Source organism: Mustela putorius, unplaced genomic scaffold (genome assembly GCF_011764305.1).
Source record: "Mustela putorius furo isolate JIRA1106 unplaced genomic scaffold, ASM1176430v1.1 tig00003836_pilon_pilon_pilon, whole genome shotgun sequence".
Classification (NCBI taxonomy): domain Eukaryota; kingdom Metazoa; phylum Chordata; class Mammalia; order Carnivora; family Mustelidae; genus Mustela; species Mustela putorius.
In genome coordinates this window covers 38,197,302-38,217,221 of record NW_025421989.1, presented here as the reverse complement: position 1 = coordinate 38,217,221, position 19,920 = coordinate 38,197,302, and the positions used below count along the sequence as shown (strand labels likewise).

General features: G+C 42.3%; 1 protein-coding gene across 1 annotated transcript in view; it reads left to right on the top strand.

Annotated features, from left to right (window-relative positions):
- Nucleotides 1-19,920, top strand: part of MAOB (monoamine oxidase B) — a 103,860-nt gene that overhangs the window by 8,531 nt on the left and 75,409 nt on the right. The gene's annotated exons all lie outside the window — the stretch shown is intronic.

Below are 19,920 nucleotides of genomic sequence, written 5' to 3'. Positions count from 1 at the left end.
CACATCCTCCTCAACATTTATCAGAATTGCACAATGAGGAAGGAGTCCTGCTAGGTCCTTAATTTGATTTGCTGTCCTGCCAGCGTAAATAACCACTCCCCTTTTGGTTTACAGCTCTAACATTTCCAATGATTCTTTGATGCTGAATTTGGAATCTTGACCTCATGCTTTGGAGTTGGAGCTACTTTTTTTTTTTAAGATTTTATTTATTTATTTGTCAGAGAGAGAGAGAGAGAGAGTGCATAAGCAGGCAGAGTGGCAGGCAGAGGCGGAGAGAGAGCAGGCTCCCTGCTAAGCAAGGAGCCTGATGTGGGACTCGATCCAAGGACCCTGGGATCATGACCTGAGCTGAAGGCAGTGGCTTAACTGACAGAGCCACCCAGGCGTCCCATGGAGCTACTTTTTTATTCCTGTGATTCCAGTTGTGTTTCTGTCTTTAACTGTGTCTTTATAATTTTGTCTTTAATTCCATCTCACTGCTTTGGGTTGTTTTTCGGTTTTCTACATTAAAACAGTGAGCTCTTGGGAAAAGCTTTTGTTGTTCAACAGGGCCCTTTTTTTGTGTGATTTAAGATAAAGTAAAGAATTAATAAGCAAATAATTTAATAGCCAGAATATCCTCAAAAATGTTTTTGAATTTTTTTTAAAGATTTCATTGATTTATTTGAGAGACAGAGAGAGCATGAGAGTGGGGTAAGGGGCAGAGGGAGAAGCAAACTCCCCGCTGAGCAGGGAGCGTGGTGCAGGGCTCAATCCCGGGACTCTGGGATCATGACCTGAGTCGAAGGCAGACGCTTAACCAACTGAGCCACCCAGGAACGCCTCCCTCAAAAATTTTAAGAAGAAAGGCTATTGATGTAAATGAAAGATGAAATCACATGGATGCCTCGGTGGTAGCTCAGTGAGTTGAGCATGACTCTTGATTCCGGCTCGGGTCATAATGCCAGGGTCCTGAGGTTGAGCCCCACTCAGCAGGGAGTCTGCTTGTCTCCCTCTCCCTCTGCCCCTCCTCTGCTTGCACACGCGCACAGTCTCTCTCTCTTAAATAAATCTTAAAAAAAGAAGATTCTATCTCTCTCCCTTCTTCTTCTCCTCCCCTCCACTCAAGCACGAGGGCACATTCCCTATCCTTAAAAAAAAAACAACAACAACAACAACAACAACAACAACAAAAAGGAAATCACAAAAAAAGGAAAAAAAAGAAAGATGAAATCACATTTTTTTCTTGGTGATTTATAGATTAAGGAATCTTTTTGGCGACATGGGAACATTTTTTAATAACACAGATTATAGAAATAGTACATATTTACTATGAACATCTGTAAATTGCAGAAAAGGACAAAAAGAAAATGAAAATCACCCATAATTGATCCCCACCAGAAACACCACTGTTCACTAACGCCACCTATATATATATTTTTTTCATGTCACCTATTGGATCTGTTTGTTTTTTAGTAAATAATAACACCACTGCTTAATCATGTCTTAACTGCTCTTTTCCCATAAGATTCTGGTTACTTTATTATATATCTTCATAGGATTGTATTTATTTATGCAACTGTCCTATTGCTGAAGATTTATATTTCCAAACTTCTTTTGGAAACATCATTTTTGAAACTTCATTTCAAACACTGCTGTTATGGACATCTTTATACCTAAACCATTGTGCGTAATTCTGATGATTTCTTTAGGAAGATTCTAGAAATAAATGATGGGGGTCCTTTGAGGGCCTTCAATTATTATTGCAAAATTGTCATTCCCAAGAAAATTTTACCAGTTTACTTTAGGGTGGAATTGTAATAATGGACTTCTTAGTTACTTCAACAGGCAACCAACAATTCTCCCCATTCCAGCACAATACAGAGAAATCCTTCCCCAGTTCGTAGTTGTCACTTAATGAAGATGTAGGGACTAGAAAGTACAAATGTCTTCAGATTTGTAAAATTTCAGTAGTGGCAAGTAAATTTTACTCTCTGCAACTGTTTTTTGCAATGAGTACTTTATGCTCATCATTATTATGTTTTTTATAGTACTTCCAAGTTTTTTGGACACTATTTATCCCATGCATCTAGAAGTTTGTGCTTCAGTGCAAAAAAGGAAACAGCCCTGTAACAAATCATTTTCTATGATTATTTTTACCCATCTAGATAAGACATGGGTATAGCCTTTGTCCAGTTTTTTTTTTTTTAAGATTTTATTTATTTATTTATTTGACAGGTAGAGATCGCAAGTAGGCAGAGAGGCAGGCAGAGAGAGAGAGAGAGAGAGAGGGAAGCAGGCTCCCAACTGAGCAGAGAGGCCGATGTGGGGCTCGATCCTAGGACCCTGAGATCCTAGGACCTGAGCCAAAGGTAGCAGCCTAACCCACTGAGCCAGCCAGGCGCCCCTGTCCAGTTTTTTAGAAGAGGATCACACAACTGTTTCGTGTTTTACATTTTAATGTCCTTTCTAGTTTGCCTTCCAATCTGTGCCAGATTTCAGTTTATTTGGAGGTCCTGTAAGATACATTTGACTGTTTCAGAATAGCCCTTTCAGGCTATGCCAGTTAGTCAAAATCAAACAGCCCTTGTTAAGCACTGATGAGAAGTACAAAGGTGTACACACACACGAGCTCCTCATTTCATCAAATGTGTTTTCCCATCCTATTATTTCTGCCAGGGAGAGAAAGAAGTCAAATTTGCTCATTCCTTGATGAATTCATTTATTCAATAAATGCTTATCGAATGCCGTATTTACCAAGCATTGGGCTGGCGTGGGAATAGACAGATGGGTAATACAGGTTTCCATCTTTGAGGGGTACACCGAGCAGAGGGAGACACATACAGCCCCACACAGGTGAATGCTCGGGGTGGGGGTGGGGGGTGCTGAGAAAGATAGGTTCATCTCCAGAGAGTAGAGGAGGATGAAAGCGTCACCTCAGGGCCTCAAAGAACCTGAACAAATATTTAGTGAGAGGATTTATTGGAGAGTTAATTGGCCAATTCAAATATTTTTCCTTAAAATATAGCTCTAAGTGGTTGAAATTTACATCTGTGCTCTAATATACACAGGCCATTGAAATTTCAGTTTCGCTCTTCTTGTTGTTGGCCCTAAAATGGCAGCGTGGTGGAGGCCATTTGGCTGCCTAAGCCCCCTTTAGGGCAGTTATTCCCCCACCTGCTGAGGAGGCTGGCCGCCTGCTGGTTCACTGTGGAGTCCCTCTGTGGAAATTGCCCTTGACTGAGGGGAGCTGACTCACCCAAGAGCATACCCCTTCCTTTGGGGGCACCCTGCAACAGATGCGGGGATACAGAGGCCTGGCCCCCTTGCCTCACTTCAGGAAACTCTGATGGGCCCTCTCAGCTCTGGAGCTCCCTATGGGATTGACTGAGGCCTCCGTTGTGACTGCATCTCAGTTCAGCCCTCTGTCCTGCTCCTCTTGCTTCTTGACATCTGTTGAACCCTGATAAAGCTCCTACGTGTAGATCTGCCTCAGAGGCTGCGGCTGTGGACCCTAACCTAGACAGACAAGAGCTGGACGTATTTTCGTTCTGTCCATCACAAGGCTTTCTAACCATGAAGTTTGTGTCAGTTGGAGCAGAGGCCCAGGGACAGTGCTGAGCCCCATCCGTTCTGGATCTTTTAGGTGCCCTGTGCCCCCAGAACAGGGTGGAGGGTGGAGGGTGACCTTTATGTTGGCCGCAACAAACTCCAGGGGATCTAATTCTCTTAACACTCTGGGCTGATTTAGAGCTGAGATTCATAACCTCTTATCTGGAATTGTTACAAACATAGTTCTCTTCCCTTACTGAAAACATCTGTGGCAGTGTAGCCAAGGGATAAATAAGGAACAAACAACCATAATCTGTGAGGACTAGACATACAAGGTCATGGACTATCCATCTATCCCAGGCTACCATTTTGGGTCCAGCACAGATTCTGGGTTCTTTTTTTTTTTTTTTAAGATTTTATTTATTTATTTGGCAGAGAGAGAGAGAGGGAACACAAACAGGGGGAGTGGGAGAGGGAGAAACAGGTGCCCTACTGAACAGGCAGCCCAATGTGGGGCTCGATCCCAGGACCCTGGGATCATGACCTGAGCTGAAGGCAGACGCTTAACGACTAAGTCCCCCCACCAGGTGCCCCTAGATTCTGGGTTCTTAGCAAAATAGTACTGTTGGTGCGTACCCCTCTTCTTTCCATAATCCTGCTACTGTTTTATGCAGCTTCCCACAGGATTTCTCACAGGGAACTGAAGATACTAAAAGTGGTTGTAAACATGGGCAACAGAATCCAAGATGGTTGAGGGAGAAAGTGAGGGAGTTGGTCGGTAGCATTTGAATGGCGAGGTAAACAGGTTGGTGGGCTTTGGTCAAAGGACATTCGTTAATAGAGGGATCTGACAAATGAACTAGAAAAACAAATGAACTAGAAAGATCGTGATCCTGAAGGCGTGTGTTGAAGGATTTTGACAGGTAACCTTTTGACTATACTTCTTGGAAATAACTGCTGATAGCATAGCATTTAAATGAGTTATAATGTTTTGAGTTGGCATGTCCAAAGTTCTATCCTCTGTGCACTTGAACAGATGATTTAAGAGTAGAGAGAGAGAGAGAGAGATAAAGATCCTGTTCTTCCCATGCCCCACCAAGCTAAACTTTACAGAGCTAGACCGTTAGTATTACGATGATATTAACACTTTGAGGATTCTGTTCTCTGATTGAAAAAGACAAAACACCTTACTTATGGAGATATCTATAAAAGGAAATCGTAGGCTAGTTTCTAATCCTGTGAGGTAGCCCCTTATATATTGCTGTTTACCTCACATCCTGGCTGGTAGCAGGCCAAGCTCTTTCTGTGCGCCTCTTCCTGTTAGCCTTTCATCTAGAAAACATGAACGAGTGCCTTCTACGTGCTAGATGCCAGGAATGAACATCAAGAAAGAGTTCCAGCTTACACACATGCACATACACAAGAAATGAGGTGAAATTACATTTCCTGTGCCTTTTCATTGTCGGCTTGCACATACCCCCCCCCAAAAAAAAAGTCCTTTTTAGATAAAGGATGCCTCCTGTGTACCTTTACAGAGCTCACCTTTGGGTCAAAGTCAGAATGGATGCTGAGATGACTCCGGTCTTGGTTTCCAGGTGCTGTGTCATCTGCTAATTTTTTTCAGCCTTACTCATAGGTGGCATGATCTTTTTGGCCTCCTGAGGGGTGAAATATCATACATGCCTTTTATTTCATTGGAAATCGGGCTGCATGCAGCTGTGGTCAGAGTCTGAAAGGAAATCACATGGTCCTAGTTGATAAAACGCAGAACATCCAAAGTACATTGCCTGTGATCTGCTTTTCTCCTTTTGTTCCTTTCTCTCTGTTATCGTGGAGAATGTGTCCAAGGGGAAAATGAGTTTTCTGTAGATAAATCAGTCTGCCGGTCCGCAATATTGAGCTTCCAGCAGACACGTCTGAGAAATGGGAAAAAGTACAAAGAGGTTAAGATGACTCTAAGGTGTGGCAGGGAAAGCAAAAACAGTTTGTGTGCAGAAGAAAAATCGTCTGGGACTTGGGATTGCTTTATTCCTGGGTTTTAGTTGGCGAACAAAAACTCTGAAAACCTGGTGAAAATGACCATTTTTTTTTCTCCTCCTGTGTTCTTTTAAAGGTGTGTTTCAGGAATCCTGTCTTTTAAATCTGGTTCCCTTCCTTCTGGATGAATTCCTTTGGAAGGAATTTGCGGGTTTCAAGATCGTTGGAGAATAAGTTTAAAACCAATCTTTAAAATTAAAAGCATTAGGGAATTTAAGTTTCCAGTGAAGATATATATGTGCAGGCTAAGATGTATGTATCCTTTTTCTTTGAAAATAGGGCTTGAAAAAAAAATGTGAGCACTTAGAATTTAAGCCTGTCCTCAAATCATGCGTTTTATATACAAACTCTTGGCATCAGTTTTAATATTTTTCAAATATAAGGAAAGCTATAGTGATGATGAGAAGGGACATCTGCAAATAACTTGCAAAAGTGGGATCTTATTCAATTGCTGCTAAAATAATTGCAGGTATGGGCGAAGAACAAACAAAAAACGCAGATGCAAAGTGTAGTAATAATATTTGACCGGTATTTCTCAAGGTCCTTGGTTGCGTGTAATTCTTGTGCACATGAGGAAATCAATATTAGTTTTTTTATTCTCAACAAATCCATGCTTCTTATAAGGTGATATGTGCAGTCCTTCGATCTGTGTAATTTTACATTAAGTGAAAGGTCGGAAAGAGATGAGGAAAGGAAACACAGGTTGAGAGCTTCTATTTCTCTCACACTGTTATTTGTCTGGTTGGATATCGTTTGCTACATCTTTGGTATCTGAGCTTTGTGGTATAGAATAATTCAGGGTATTTGGCCCCTATAAACACTTATTCAACTAATAGTGTTTTCCAGAGTAGTGCCCACAGTCTAAGGCAAGATTTTTCAGCTTCTCATGCTCTGTATTAACTGGACATTTGAAGATATCATTTATTTTCTTTTTTAAGAATTTATTTATTTATTTGAGAGAGAGAGAGGGAGAGAGACAGAGCACACAAGCAGGGGGAGAGGCAGAAGGAGAGGGAGAAGCAGGTTCCCTGCTGAGCAAGGAGCCTGATACGGGGCTTGATCCTGTATCTTATGGTTATTTTATTTTATTTTATTTATTTATTTGACAGACGGAGATCACAAGCAGGCAGAGAGGCAGGCAGAAGAGAGAGGCAGAGAGAGAGGAGGAAGCAGGCTCTCCGCCTAGCAGAGAGCCCGACTTGGGGATCGATCCCAGGACTCTGGGATCAGGACCTGAGCCGAAGGCATCGGCCTAACCCACTGAGCCACCCAGGCTGTTCAGCCACATTAAGGACAGCCACACTGTTGTACAGCCATCACTGCCATCCCTTCCCAGAATTTTTGTCATCACCCTAAACTGATGTCCTGTCCCCATTAAACATAGATTCCCCATTCCTTGCTCTCCTTAACCCCTGGCAGCCCTCATTCTGCTTTCTGCCCCCCGGCCCCCTGAATTGGACTACTTGGGGAACTTACATGAATGGAATCATACAGTATTTGTCCTTTTACATCTGGCTCATTTCACTTAGCAAAATGTCTTCAGGGTGTATCTACCCAATCCATTCTTACACTAAAGGAAGAATAATTCGGTTTTAATGAGGAAAAAAAAAAATTCAACTTTTAATATTTTTAAGCCACAAAAAGTGTTTATGGCCAGAAGTGAGGCAAATGAAGTTGTTCAAAGACAAAGCTAATTATCCATTGGCCTTCACCCCATCCTAACCCTCCTGAGGTGACTCTTACTAATATTTTGGCATATATCCTTCCAGACTGTTCTCCTGGCAGGGCAATCTTTCTAAAATATAAATCTCATGAGTTCCTCCTCTGATTCAGACCCTTTAGTGGCTTCCAGGATTAAGTCCAGAATAATGGCTGTGGTGTAGACACCGGAGGCCTGACCCCTGCCTACCTCAGAAACATCTTCGGCCACCAGTGTCTTGTCTTGTCTTGTCTGCCCAGATCACTGAAAACTGAAACTGTTCTCTCGAGCTTTCAGCAAAACCTGGCCAGAACTGATGTGTTGTGTTTGCTTTTAGTCATATGTTTGACTGCGGACATAATCGGGTGATTTCAAAGCGGTTGTCCCAGCTGTCACTAGGACTGTCCCATAATATATGTGTCTGTACTGGGTTGTCTCTCTAAAATCAGAAAATAATTGAAGTTCTGAAATGTCTTTGTTTCCAAGGGTTTCAGATCAGGGAAGCCTTTTTAAAATAGAAAGCAGAAGGGTGGCATGCAGTCAAAACTGGAATACCGAAAATGAAGCGGCCCATATACTGCTATGTTCATAGTGAAGTTTTTGTTTGCTGGTTGGCAGGTTGTTGGTAATGCATGTGGCTTATTGTTCTCGGAAAAGAGACTGTTCTCTGACTATTCTCACTGAACTTTCAGCAAAAAGTTAATGCCTGGGAGTGCCAATAAATTTTCCCAGTTTTAAGCTTTTTCTACTTTTATGGCAACATTTCCATGGTGTCTGCTTTTCTGCCCCTCTGAGTAGGGCCATCATGTAAACTGAACCCCAGGGATGCCTGGATGTTTCAGTCGGTTAAGCATCTGTCTTTGGCTCAGGTCACGATCTCAGGGTCCTGGATCAAGTCCTGCATCTGGTTCCTTGCTTAGAAGGGAGTCTGCTTCTCCCTCTCCCTCTACCCCCCTGCTCATGCTCACTCCCTCTTTCTCTCTCAAATAAATAAATAAAATCTTAAAAGAAATAAACTGAATCACAGAGGAAAAACTCCCTGTTTAAGATGGGCCACAGTTATTATGGCAATTTAGGGAGAAATTGGCATTATTTGTGAACACTTTTAGTCAACAAGATCTAAATTCTAAAGCCATCTCTCTGTGTTGGCTAAACATAACTGCAGAAATCTTCTTTTAATGACTTGACCAATTATCTTTTCAAAGCTTTCTAGTGGGGCAAGGTATGAATATTAGTTGAGAAGGGAAGTGTGAGGTGGCCCGTGAGCCTGGAGTTACGGATCAGGATGCCAAATTCAATCCCTTAATTGTTGAACAATAATTACATTGCATTCATCAGTTTAGAAAGCACAATATAAATAATGTTATTAAGTTCCAAATTTCACGGAACAATTTAATAAAGATGTATTGGTGGTGTTGAAAGAAAAAGCAATTAAGGGAAACAGCTCCCAAGTCTTGAAAAAATAATGTACATCCTTCTCTCCCTTCCCCAATCTGATCACTCAGTTGTAATTGAAGTAAATTATATAAATAGCATGTAATTCATTTTATTTTTATTTGGTTTGATATACAGTTGACCTAGGGAAAACAATTCTATCAATGGGCCTGCATAGAATTTTTTTTCTGAAATCCAGAGCGTTAGAGGCAATATGAAGGAAGATAGATGTGATTTATAGACAGTTTAGGCAATTGTGTGACTCTGCTTTATTTTAGGTCTCTAAGAAGTATAAATTTATAACAAAAGTAAACCATTTATACAGCAAATCCTGGAATAGTCTAGTAAATAAAACTACTTGCATGAGCTCATGACTAAATAAGTTATTTTTTATACTACTTCTGGATGAATTGTCTGGATGAGTAATTTCATTTTTTAAGTCCTAGCACCCAAAGCAACCTCTCTCAGGGCACCTGGGTGGCTCAGTCGGTTAAGTGTCCCAACTCTTGATTTCAGCTCAGATCTTGATCTCATGGTCAGGCATTCAAGCCCCACACTGGGCTCCACACTGGGCATGGAACCTACCTAAAACAAAACAAAACAAAACAAAACAAAACAAAACAAAACAACTGCTCTTAGTAGTTTGGTGTATTTTCTTTCAGCCTTTTTTTGTGCATTTGTTTTCTCTATGTGTGTGTGTGTGTGCACACCTGTGCCACACATTTATATTGATAGTCATATTACAGACACAATTTTATATCTCACCTGATATAAAAACACAAGCATTTTTCACAATATTGCAGTCTTTCTGAACATAATTTAATTAATATCGAATAGGTATATCATAGCTTACTTAACCAATATGAGATTATTGGACATTACATATTACATGTGAGTTATTATAAATGACATGGCACTAAAGATCTGTGGAATAATAATCTTTCTATATGTGGTATTATTTCTTAGAATTGAATCATGAAGTAACAGTTTCTGATTTAAAGAAATGGACAGTTTCAGGCTTTTGCCAAATTGTTTTTCTCAACTGTTTTACTAATGATTATTTCAGCCAGAATTTTCCCATCACATTGTTGGTGGCATTTAATATCATAGCCTTCTTTTTTTTCAGTCTTGCAAACTGAGAGCAAAAATGGTATTTCTCAGTGTTTTATTTTTTTATTTTTTTTAAAGATTTTATTTATTTATTTGACAGAGAGAGATCACAAGTAGACAGAGAGGCAGGCAGAGAGAGAGAGGGAAGCAGGCTCCCTGCTGAGCAGAGAGCCCGATGCGGGCCTCGATCCCAGGACCCCAAGATCATGACCTGAGCCGAAGGCAGCGGCTTAACCCACTGAGCCACCCAGGCGCCCTTTCTCAGTGTTTTAAACTGAGAGCTGAAAATGGTTGTTTTTCTTTTTTAATTACTAGTCAAGTTGAAAATTCTTCCTAGGTCTATTATTCAATTATATTTTCTGGGAGGGCTATCTTTAGTTCAAAATTTTTTAAAGATTTTATTTATTTGTTTATTTATTTGACAGAGAGAGAGAGAGAACGAGCGCACAAGCAGGGGGAGCAGCAGAGGCGGAGGCAAAAGCAGGCTTCCCAGTGAGCAGGGAGCCCAAGATGGGGTTGATCCCAGGATCCTGGGATCACGAGCTGAGCCGAAGACAGGTTTTTTCCCAAGATTTTATTTATTTATTTGACAGTTAGAGATCATAAGTAGGCAGAGAAGCAGGCAGAGAGAGAGGGGGAAGCAGGCTCCCCGCTGAGCAGAGAGCCCAATGTGGGGATCGATCTCAAGACCCCGAGATCATGACCTGAGGTGAAGGCAGAGGCCTTAACCCACTGAGCAACCCAGGTGCCCCTCGAAGACAGATGCTTAACTCACTGAGTCACCCAACCATCCCCAGTTCACTTTTTTTCTTGACTTGTGGTTACAATATGGGGTGGAATCCATTCTTCTTTTTGAATGAGCTGGTGTTTCTGTATCTGAACGGATAGGCAACTAATACTAGAGACATTTTAGCCAAGAGGTTGAAATGCTCATTATGCCCTTGTAATGCATGTAGTCCTCTCTCTGTGAGCCCCTCAACCCCTTTTCGTGCAGAGATCTCATGCCCAGGGCTATGGCCATTAGCCACATGGTGATTCTGATACTGTAATTAAAATGGCCTAATCCAATAAGGAAACTTTCTTGAACATGCTTTCCTTGTGGTATTATTCTATGTAGAGTTTGTGTGGTGATTCAACAACTTTTAAAAAACTCTGGGGGAGGTCGGTGGTTTCAAAACTCACCCGTACTAAGGTCACATGCAAATCTCTGTACACTTATGGCCACATCAACATACAGGAAGATAAATAAACACTGGCATTGTGTTTGGGTTCATTAGGAGAGACAGAAGGAATTGGTGTGGGGGGGGATCATGGGCCTTGTAAGACGCAGAGCTAAGAATGAATGTGGAGACACTGTCACAAAGATCAATACAGAGGAAAGGAACCCCGGAAGTTAGGACTCATGGAATCAAACAGAAATTCAGAGGAAAGAAAAGGTACAGAAAAGCACGACATGACAGCATAGCTTTCCGGATTTAAAATCTGCTACTAAAGGCTTTTATTTATTTGAAAGAGAGAGAGAGAGACAGAGAGAGTGAGAGAGCATGAGCAGGGAAGAGAGGGAGAAGCAGACTCTCTGCTGAGCAGGGAGCCCAACTCAGGGCTCAATCCCAAGACGCTGGGATTGTGACCTGAGCTGGAGGCAGAGGCTTAGCCAACTGAGCCACCTAAGCATCCCTGTGCCACATCAGTTTTTGTGTAGAAATGCATTCTGATGAAGCCACTGGAGTAAGTCCTTTGTGAAATGAGCCCTTCTTCATCCTTCGCAAATGAGCTCATTGACTTGTCTGAGTTCTTTCCCACCAGTAACCGTTATTTCTTGAGGAGACCTACATGCAAGGGGTTCTCCCAGATGCTGGGGATAAAACAGGAAACATTAGAAGTAAGACCCCCATCCTTACAGAGGTTATAATCCAATGAAGAAGGTCACACAATAAATAGCAATGAATCAATCAAATAAATACTACCTACTTACATACATAATACATACATAATACATACCTACCCTCATACATACATACAAAGTACCAGCAGGGGTAAGTAGTCCATGAAAAATAAGATAGAGGGAGTGATGGAGCAGAGTCAAGGAATGCCTCTGCCTTAGAGGTCAGGTAGAAGCCGAGACACGAGATGTTGAACATGTAAATATCTGGGGGAAGAATATTACAGGAGATGGGAACAGTCGGTGCAAAACCCCTATGTTAGGAACAAGTCTGACATGTTCAAAAAGTGGAAATAAAATCAATATGGCTGGAGTGGCATGAGCAAAGGGTAGTACGACTAGATAGGTTGGTGGGGATGAGGTCCTCCAGGGTCTTGTAAGTGAAGTAATGCCAGGATCACCTCTTTGCAATGTAAGTCACTGGCAGATTTGAAACAGGGAGGTGTCATGAATTTGATGTTGTTTTAAAAGATATTCTGTGCTTTGTAAATTGGGAAATCTGAGAAGTAGGAGTGGAAGCAGTTGCAAGGTTATCACAGTAGTCCAGAGGAGAAATGACGTCCTCTTACACCAAGGCAGTAGTAGGAGAGGTGCTAAGAAACAGTTGTATTCATGTAGAATTGACCAGTGGGTGATCAGAGGGTGCAATGGTCAGGTAAAGAAAGATACGAACCCGGTTCTTGAATTTTGGGCCCGAACAACTGAGGGCATTGTGGTACCATTACTGAAATGGAAAAGACTGGAAAAGAACCAGTTTGGGGGCGGGGACTTGAGCTCTGTTTGGGCTATGTTAAGTTTGAGATGATTACAAAATAGCTGAAGGCACTATGAAGTAGGAAATTTATATATCAAGCTTGATGGTTCAAGGCTATGGGATTAAGTGAGATCACCCGGGAATGCTTTTTTTTTTTTTTTTAAAGATGTTATTTATTTATTTGAGAGAGACAGAGATAGTAAGAAAGAGCGAGAGAGCATGAAAAGGGAGGAGAGGGAGAAGCAGACTCCCTGCTGAGCAAGAAGCCTGATGCGGGACTCGATCCAAGGATCCTGGGCTCAAGACCTGAGCCCAAGGCAGATGCTTAACCCACTGAGCCCCCTAGGTTTCCCTACCTAGCTATGTTTAAAAAAAAAAAAAAAAAAAAAGATATCCAAGAACTGAGTTCTGGTGCTCTTCCAGCATTTAGAGGCTGAAAAGAGAAGGACCCAGCAAAAAGATCTGAGCAGGAGTAATGAGTCAGAGAGAAAGAAACTCACGGAAGTGTGTGGCCTAGATGGGAAAGTGAAGACAGTGGGTCAAGAAGGACAAGATCAGAAGCTATAAAGAGAACCGGTGATTTGAGGACAGAGACTTGACCGATTGGATTTGGAAATATGGAAATCAGTGGTGGCCTTGACAAGAGCAGTCTAGGAGGAATTTTAGGGATGAGGGCCTGACCAGAGTCAGGTGCGGAAATAGAGACAACGCAGAGAACTCTTTGCAGAAGTGCAGAGGGGAGGGGCTATCGGCAAAAGGAGATGTTGGGTCACAGGTATTTTGAAGACGGGAGATGCCAGAGCAGGCTTGTGCCCTAATGACTGTGATCCAGGCTAGAGGGAGTGGGAGAGGTACAGGAGCAGTGGACCAAACCCAGGAGGGGACAGGATCCAGAGTGGGGGAGGGTAGGCTCCCTTAAAGAAGCTGCTCATTTAAGGCATAAGAGGTAAAGTAGCACAGAGAGACAGAGGCGAAAGTGTCTACGCGCATTTATTGTGAAAAGATGAACGAGTTCAATAAAAAATGAAACCGAGTCATCAGCTACAAAGGGCTGGAGTGGGTGGTGCCATGTAGGAAGTTAAAGAAAAGGTATGAAATAGCCATTTTGGACAGTGGGAAAGTATACCCTGAAGTTCAAAGGCATCGTTCATTGAGTTACATGAAGGGATCTGTCAAATCATTCATTGAATTGCAAGAAGGGATCTGTCAAATACAGCGGTCTTAATATTAGCCAAGAGATGTTCAAATATTATTTCTGGTGATGATTAATCAAAAGATACTGCTTAGATTGCACTAGGTGCGCGATAAAAATGTTATCAACAGAGAAAGAAAAATCGCTTTCCCTCCTCTCTGCTGCGGTCCATGCACGTTCATCCAGCTCCTGATATAATTTATCCAGTTGCTTTGTTAAAATGGTTGAAAAGAAGGTAGTTTAAGACCGGGTCATTTTGTGTGTGTGTGCAGCACAGTTTGAAGAAATATTAAAACCTAGGAGGTTATGCTAATATTGTAAGACATGGTTTATAGATAAATCATCTTTACTGAATCAGAAGTTGATGAGATGTTACAAAAAGCCTTCAGGGTCAGTCAGTGTTTGTAGGGCGATGGAAGGGAAGGAGAAGTAGAGGTATAACCAGTTTCCAAGCCCAGCCTGCCTATCACCCCATAGCAACAGCAGGCCAAGGATATGCAAGTAATTTTACCCACACCGTCTTTGCATCAACTCCTCCTGCAAGGTATCATCCTGTTTTAGAACCTGAAATTAGGAGGAATTCAGAAGTTCCTTGCCCAAGACTACAATGTCTCAGAGACCAAGGGCTGGGGCTTAATTCTTCCAATTTCAAAGCCAAGTACAAAGATGCTGGACTCATTGATTTCCTGAACAGACATTGTTGGGTATTTACCATGCAACAGGCGATGGGCTGAATACCTTACATATTTTGCCTTAATTTCTTTTCACAACTACTCAGTGAGGTAGGGGATAAATATTTTTATACCTTTTTACAGAGGAAGTTGAGGTTTGAAGAAGGGGATAAATTTGATCATCTTACTAATAGCAGATGCAGAATATGAGAGATGTTTAATTTTGCAGAAAGAGTAACATTTCCTTTTTTGAGGGTAATATGAAACAATTTAACATAAGGAATTAAGGCAATCGGATTAGCAGGTGTTGGGGCGCACCCCTCAACATGGAATCTGGCTAAAAGTGTCTGAATTTGTTTTTGATTTGGGGTAGCTGAGCAGATGTCCTAAAATGAATGGGAAACTGGATCCCAGTTACAGACACCCCTGAAATAATTCTCCCAAAAAGCAACAGATATTTTGTTTTTCTGTAAATCTTTGCACCAGTGTTAATTTTTATGTGGCCGGTGCTCTTCTCATAGTGACTCTGACAATTGAATGCAGGATTTCTCACTGAGATTTAGACTGTAATTTTCCCTGAAAAAGATCGAATCTAATCGACATGTAAGTAATTTCATCTGCGCTCCTTCTGAGGCCTTATCTTCACAAACACTGCCAGCTTATTTTGGCTTTCTGTTAAGACTTTCATCAGGCCACAAGCTGGGTTTTGGCTGGACCTGAAGAGCTTTCAACCTATCTCTGATCTGTTGGTTTGCTGTAACAGGAAAAGCCTCTGGAATGGCATTGATGGGATGAGGGACCAGGAAAACGCAAGGATGAAGCCCTGGTTTTAGAGCTGACTCCTAGGTAGATGACTGGGCTCAAGTTATAAGCCAGAAAAAAAACCCTGGGAAAATGGGTAGATTTTGATCATTCATTAGTTTCAGGCTTGTCAATTATCCTTACATTGTAAATATGAGGAAAGCTAGGAATCTTCTTAGTGGCTTGTTGAAGAGCCCTGCTTTGGAACAGGGAGGGCCACCGTCTTTGAAGCCATGCAAAGAGCTGAGGTACCAGTGAGGACCCAGGAAAATGGTGCCGTCTGCTGAAACCACATCCTTGTTAATGAGGCGAGGCCCAGAAAGTAGCTTATAGCGAGGTCCTGAACTGGTAGCCCTCAAGCCGAGTCTTCCACAATTTAGGATGGCTTTCCAGTGTTTTAAAATTTGAGTTTTTTGCAGATTTTCACATAGATTTTTTTTTTCACATAGATTCTTATTTATTTATTTGAGGGAGAGCCAGATTTTTAAATTTTTATACATTTTTATTTGAGATTTTTTAAAAAAAATTTATAGATTTTTTTTATTTACAGATTTTTATTTATTTGAGAGAGATAGAAAGAGAGAGCCAGAGAGAGCATATGTATGTCAGAGAGAGAGAGAGAAAGAGAGAACGAGTGGGGGGAGCAGAGGGAGAGGTAGAAACAGAAGCAAGCTCTCCCCTGAGCAGGAAGCCCCATGAGGGGCTCCATCCCAGGACCCCGGGATCAGGACTTGAGCCGAAGGCAGATGTTTAACGGACTGAGCCACCCCGGTTCCCTTAAAATTTGATTTAAGTACTTTGGTTCAACACACACAGTCTTGATCTCTCCACAACCCTTGGCCCTGTCTCTTATGTTACATCTTCCCACTCACACTTTGCCTACTCTGCCCTCCTCCCCCACTGCTTTTATATTTTCAGTCCTTGACTTGGAATGAAAAGGAAAGGCAGGATCTTGCCAGAACCTCAGTATCCATAACTGAGAAGCCCAGGCGATGTAACTTCCAGGGCCTAGCACTTGGGAGGTATGAGGTAGAAGTAGTTTACCAGAGCATCTGGGAATGTGAAAGAAAATTCTCTGTAGCCACATCAGCAAGTACTTTTTCTTACTCAGGAAGGCAGAGGCCAGAGTGATACAGGACACGTTTTGGGAAAGTGCTTTTGGGCTGTTAGCTTTGCCTGGAGTTCAGTTTTCTGTTGAGATAGTCAGAGAATGGGCAGCCTGTTTTAAGATGCTGGCAGGAACTTTCTGATGGGGGGGGGGATGCTGGTGGTAGGGGAAAGGCTCTGGATCCAATGCTTTCTATTTTGAAGGAAAAAACCCTCCACATAGTTAAAATTTTAGTAAAATGAGACAAATAAGAGAAAATAGAGTGAAAGGACATAAAAGCTTGATGGAAAAGCGGCTATCATTGAATTTTTGAAACACCAGGATTTCAACAGGGTCTTTTATCAAAATTAAAACAGTTGAATATTTTAAAGGATTTAAAGGATATTAAAAATATCCTGTAGGGGTTTTTCTTTCCTCTTCTTTTTCTTTTTGTGCCCTCCTCTCCCCTCTTCTCCCTTCCCCTCCCCTTTCCTCTCCTCTTCCTTTTTTTTTTTTTTTGGAGGGCTAATTCCTGAACCCTAGGTGAGATTACCTACTCTTCCTGGTGATGGAAGATGTATTTTGTCTCCTCAGTTGTAGGCTGCTGCCGGAGAAGCCGACCTTGGGCTGGAGGTGATAAAGCAGGAAGGGTTAGCTTCAAGGCTAAAATGTGAAAACAGCTTCTAAGAAAACACGCCTTTGCCCTTTGCCCTATTCCTTCCCACCGGCACCGATCAGCTCACACTCCCCACAGGACACCGACCTTAAAGGTATATGCCAGGAGAGCCATACCTTTTCCTTTTTCTCTATTACTCCCTGCTTACCGGTTTGGAATTCCAGATACAAGGACCGTTTGAGTTGAGTCCATTAAAACACAAAACAAAGAATGAGGACAGTAGCTGCGTGTTGTCTCCCTATTTTGGCAAGAAGAGTGACATGCAATTCCCAGTGACGGGCAGCTTGTGCACCTCTTAGCTCTGTGTCCGCCTGGAACCCCAGCCTCGCACTCCTGGTCATGTGTGCTGTGCAGTTCCAGTACGCATGGTCACGTGCGAAAATGCCGGATGCCGAGCACACATCTGCGTGCTCCGGTGTGGGTCTAGGTTTACACATTCTCAGGATGCGACTTACAGTCTTAACATGACTTTTCCAGGTTGAAGTTAAAACCAAACCAAACCAAACCAAGAACAGGTGCCTGGTGGCTCAGTGGGTTAAGGCCTCTGCCTTCGGCTCAGGTCATGATCTCAGGGTCCTGGGATTGAGCCCCACCTCTGGCTCCCTGCTCAGTGGGGAGCCTGCTTCTCCCTCTGCCTGCCACTCCCCTGGCTTGTGCTCACTGTCGAATAAATAAATGAAATCTAAAACAAACAAACCAACAACCCAGAACTTACTTGGCCTGTGACATTGAGGTCAATGTTTTAATGCTAGAACTGCTTTCTCCACCCCTCTGACTTCTGTTTGAAAGGAGTTGTAAAGACCTAAAAGGACACAGTTCCCCCACACTCATTTCTGAATGGCCCATTTCTGGTTAAGTCCACACTCTTGGCTTGCTGCCATGTTTCCATCCCTTCTGGTCTGAGGGCCCAGAGACCAGGAGCACATGATCTGGCAGACGAAACTTCTCGTATCTGAGCCGTGGGCCACGGCTCTTCCTTGGCTCCGAGAAAAGCAATGAGATTCTGAAGGCAGAATTTTTCTCAGGAAGTTGAATCGTTTCATAAATGGCGTCGACCATCATTTAATTTTTGAGTAGAGTTTAATGACAGATTTAACATTTGGCATTCTAAAAATACTACAGAATTTGTATGAAGCGCAGAAATTGTTTAACCTTGGCAAAGCGAATTTCTTAACTCCTATCTCAGAAAGTTCCATTCCTCGCCTTGGTTCTAGGTGATTGACACACCCGGATTATTATTTACTGCTCTGTGTTGAATGCGGCAAGGCCTGTTTTTTATTTTGCTGCTTACAGCTTAAAGGCTGAAACTCAGATCCTTAAGCTCTGTTACCAGGAGACTCACCCAGGGGCTGGTGCCCCATTTCCCAGGTCCTAAAATAGCACAGCTGGCCAGCTTCCCTCCCTCTCCACCTAACCCCTGCCAAAACCCCAGGGCTCCTCAGCACGTAAGAAATGCCAGCCTGGCATGGCCATCTAGAGCTTTTATCGTCATGGTATCCCAAAGTAAGTTCAATGAGCAGTGATGTTACCCTAATATGGAAAAGAAAATTTCCTGTGTGTATTAGTTTGTTAACGCTGCTGTAACAAAGAACCACACACTGGGTGGCTTAAGGTAACAGAAGGGTATTGCCTGCAAGTGAGAACTCAAAAATCAAAAAGTGTCAGCAGGGTTGTTCCTTCTGAGCCCTAGGAGGGATAATCTGCTCTGTGTCTTTCTCCTAGCTTCTGATTGTTTATTGTGATCTGTGACAGTTTGCTGACCTTCAGAAGTTTCACCTTGACCTCTAGCTTCATCCTCTCATGGTCTTCACTGTATGTGCTTGCCTGTCACCAATTTTCCCTTTTTATAAGGACGCCAGTCATACTGGATTAGGTCTTACCCAAATGACCTCATTATAACTCAAAGATCTCTGTAACAACCCCATCTCCAAATGAGTTCCCATTCTGAGAGGTTCTGGGTGTTAGGACTTCAACATATGGATTTCAAGAGGGCGCAGTTCAACCCCTAACACCACACTGCCCCCAGATTCCCTCATCTCATTGTCCTTTGTCTAACTTACAAGACCTGAAAGGTAGTAGCCCACTTTCCCTCTTCTCCAAGACTCTAGCTGCGGCCCTGCCCCCAGGCCTTCCAGATTCCTGGATTTCCCTTCTCTTTTTGGCCTGCATTCACCTGGATGATCCTTCTGCACTGCATGTCCTAAGAGAAGGAGGAGGAGGGAAACTTCTCTTTCCTATCTTGGGAGGATACTGTCTTTTTCCTTCTGTATTCCACCATTTTCCATTTTCTATAACTTGGTTGAACCAAGTACATGCCGACCCTCCCCAAGAAGCTCCCTTTCCAAATACACTGTAGTCACCATCTTCCCACCCCACCGTGGTGTCTCTCCTGCTAAACTTTGCCCTCTTCTAGAAGCAAGTCCTACTTAGACATCAGCTCCTTGAAAACATGCAGCCCAAGGACAATGGTATAGTTGAGAATATTTGATTTTTTGAGGGAAGAGGGGAGGAGGTTTATTTATTTTTTTATTTTGTTGTTTTTGAGAGGAGGATTTTCTGACAGACCTACCACCAATTGTAGCCACACTGAACCAAGTGGACTAGTGGCTTTAGGTAGTGTCTCCAAAAATATGTAAGGAGATATTTCTGCCCTTCTAGAAAATCACTTCCATCCACAGTCCCCCAATAAGTTATAGAGATGAAGAATCGACGGAAATAGTATCTCCTGATGGAGACATGCAGTACATTAATTAAAGTCTCTGACAAGTCCAGGTGAACAGAAACTGGTTTAACTTTGTGTATGTGTGTTTATTTTTTATTTTATTTTACAGCAGCTTCATAGCACATTGCTAACAACCATCATTGCTTATTACTGACAACCACTGTTGATAGAGGAAAGGTCAGCAAACATTTGTACTTGAACAGTGTTTCATCCGTCTTTAAGCTGGGTAAACCTTAGTATTTTGCAATTAAAAATATATATAAT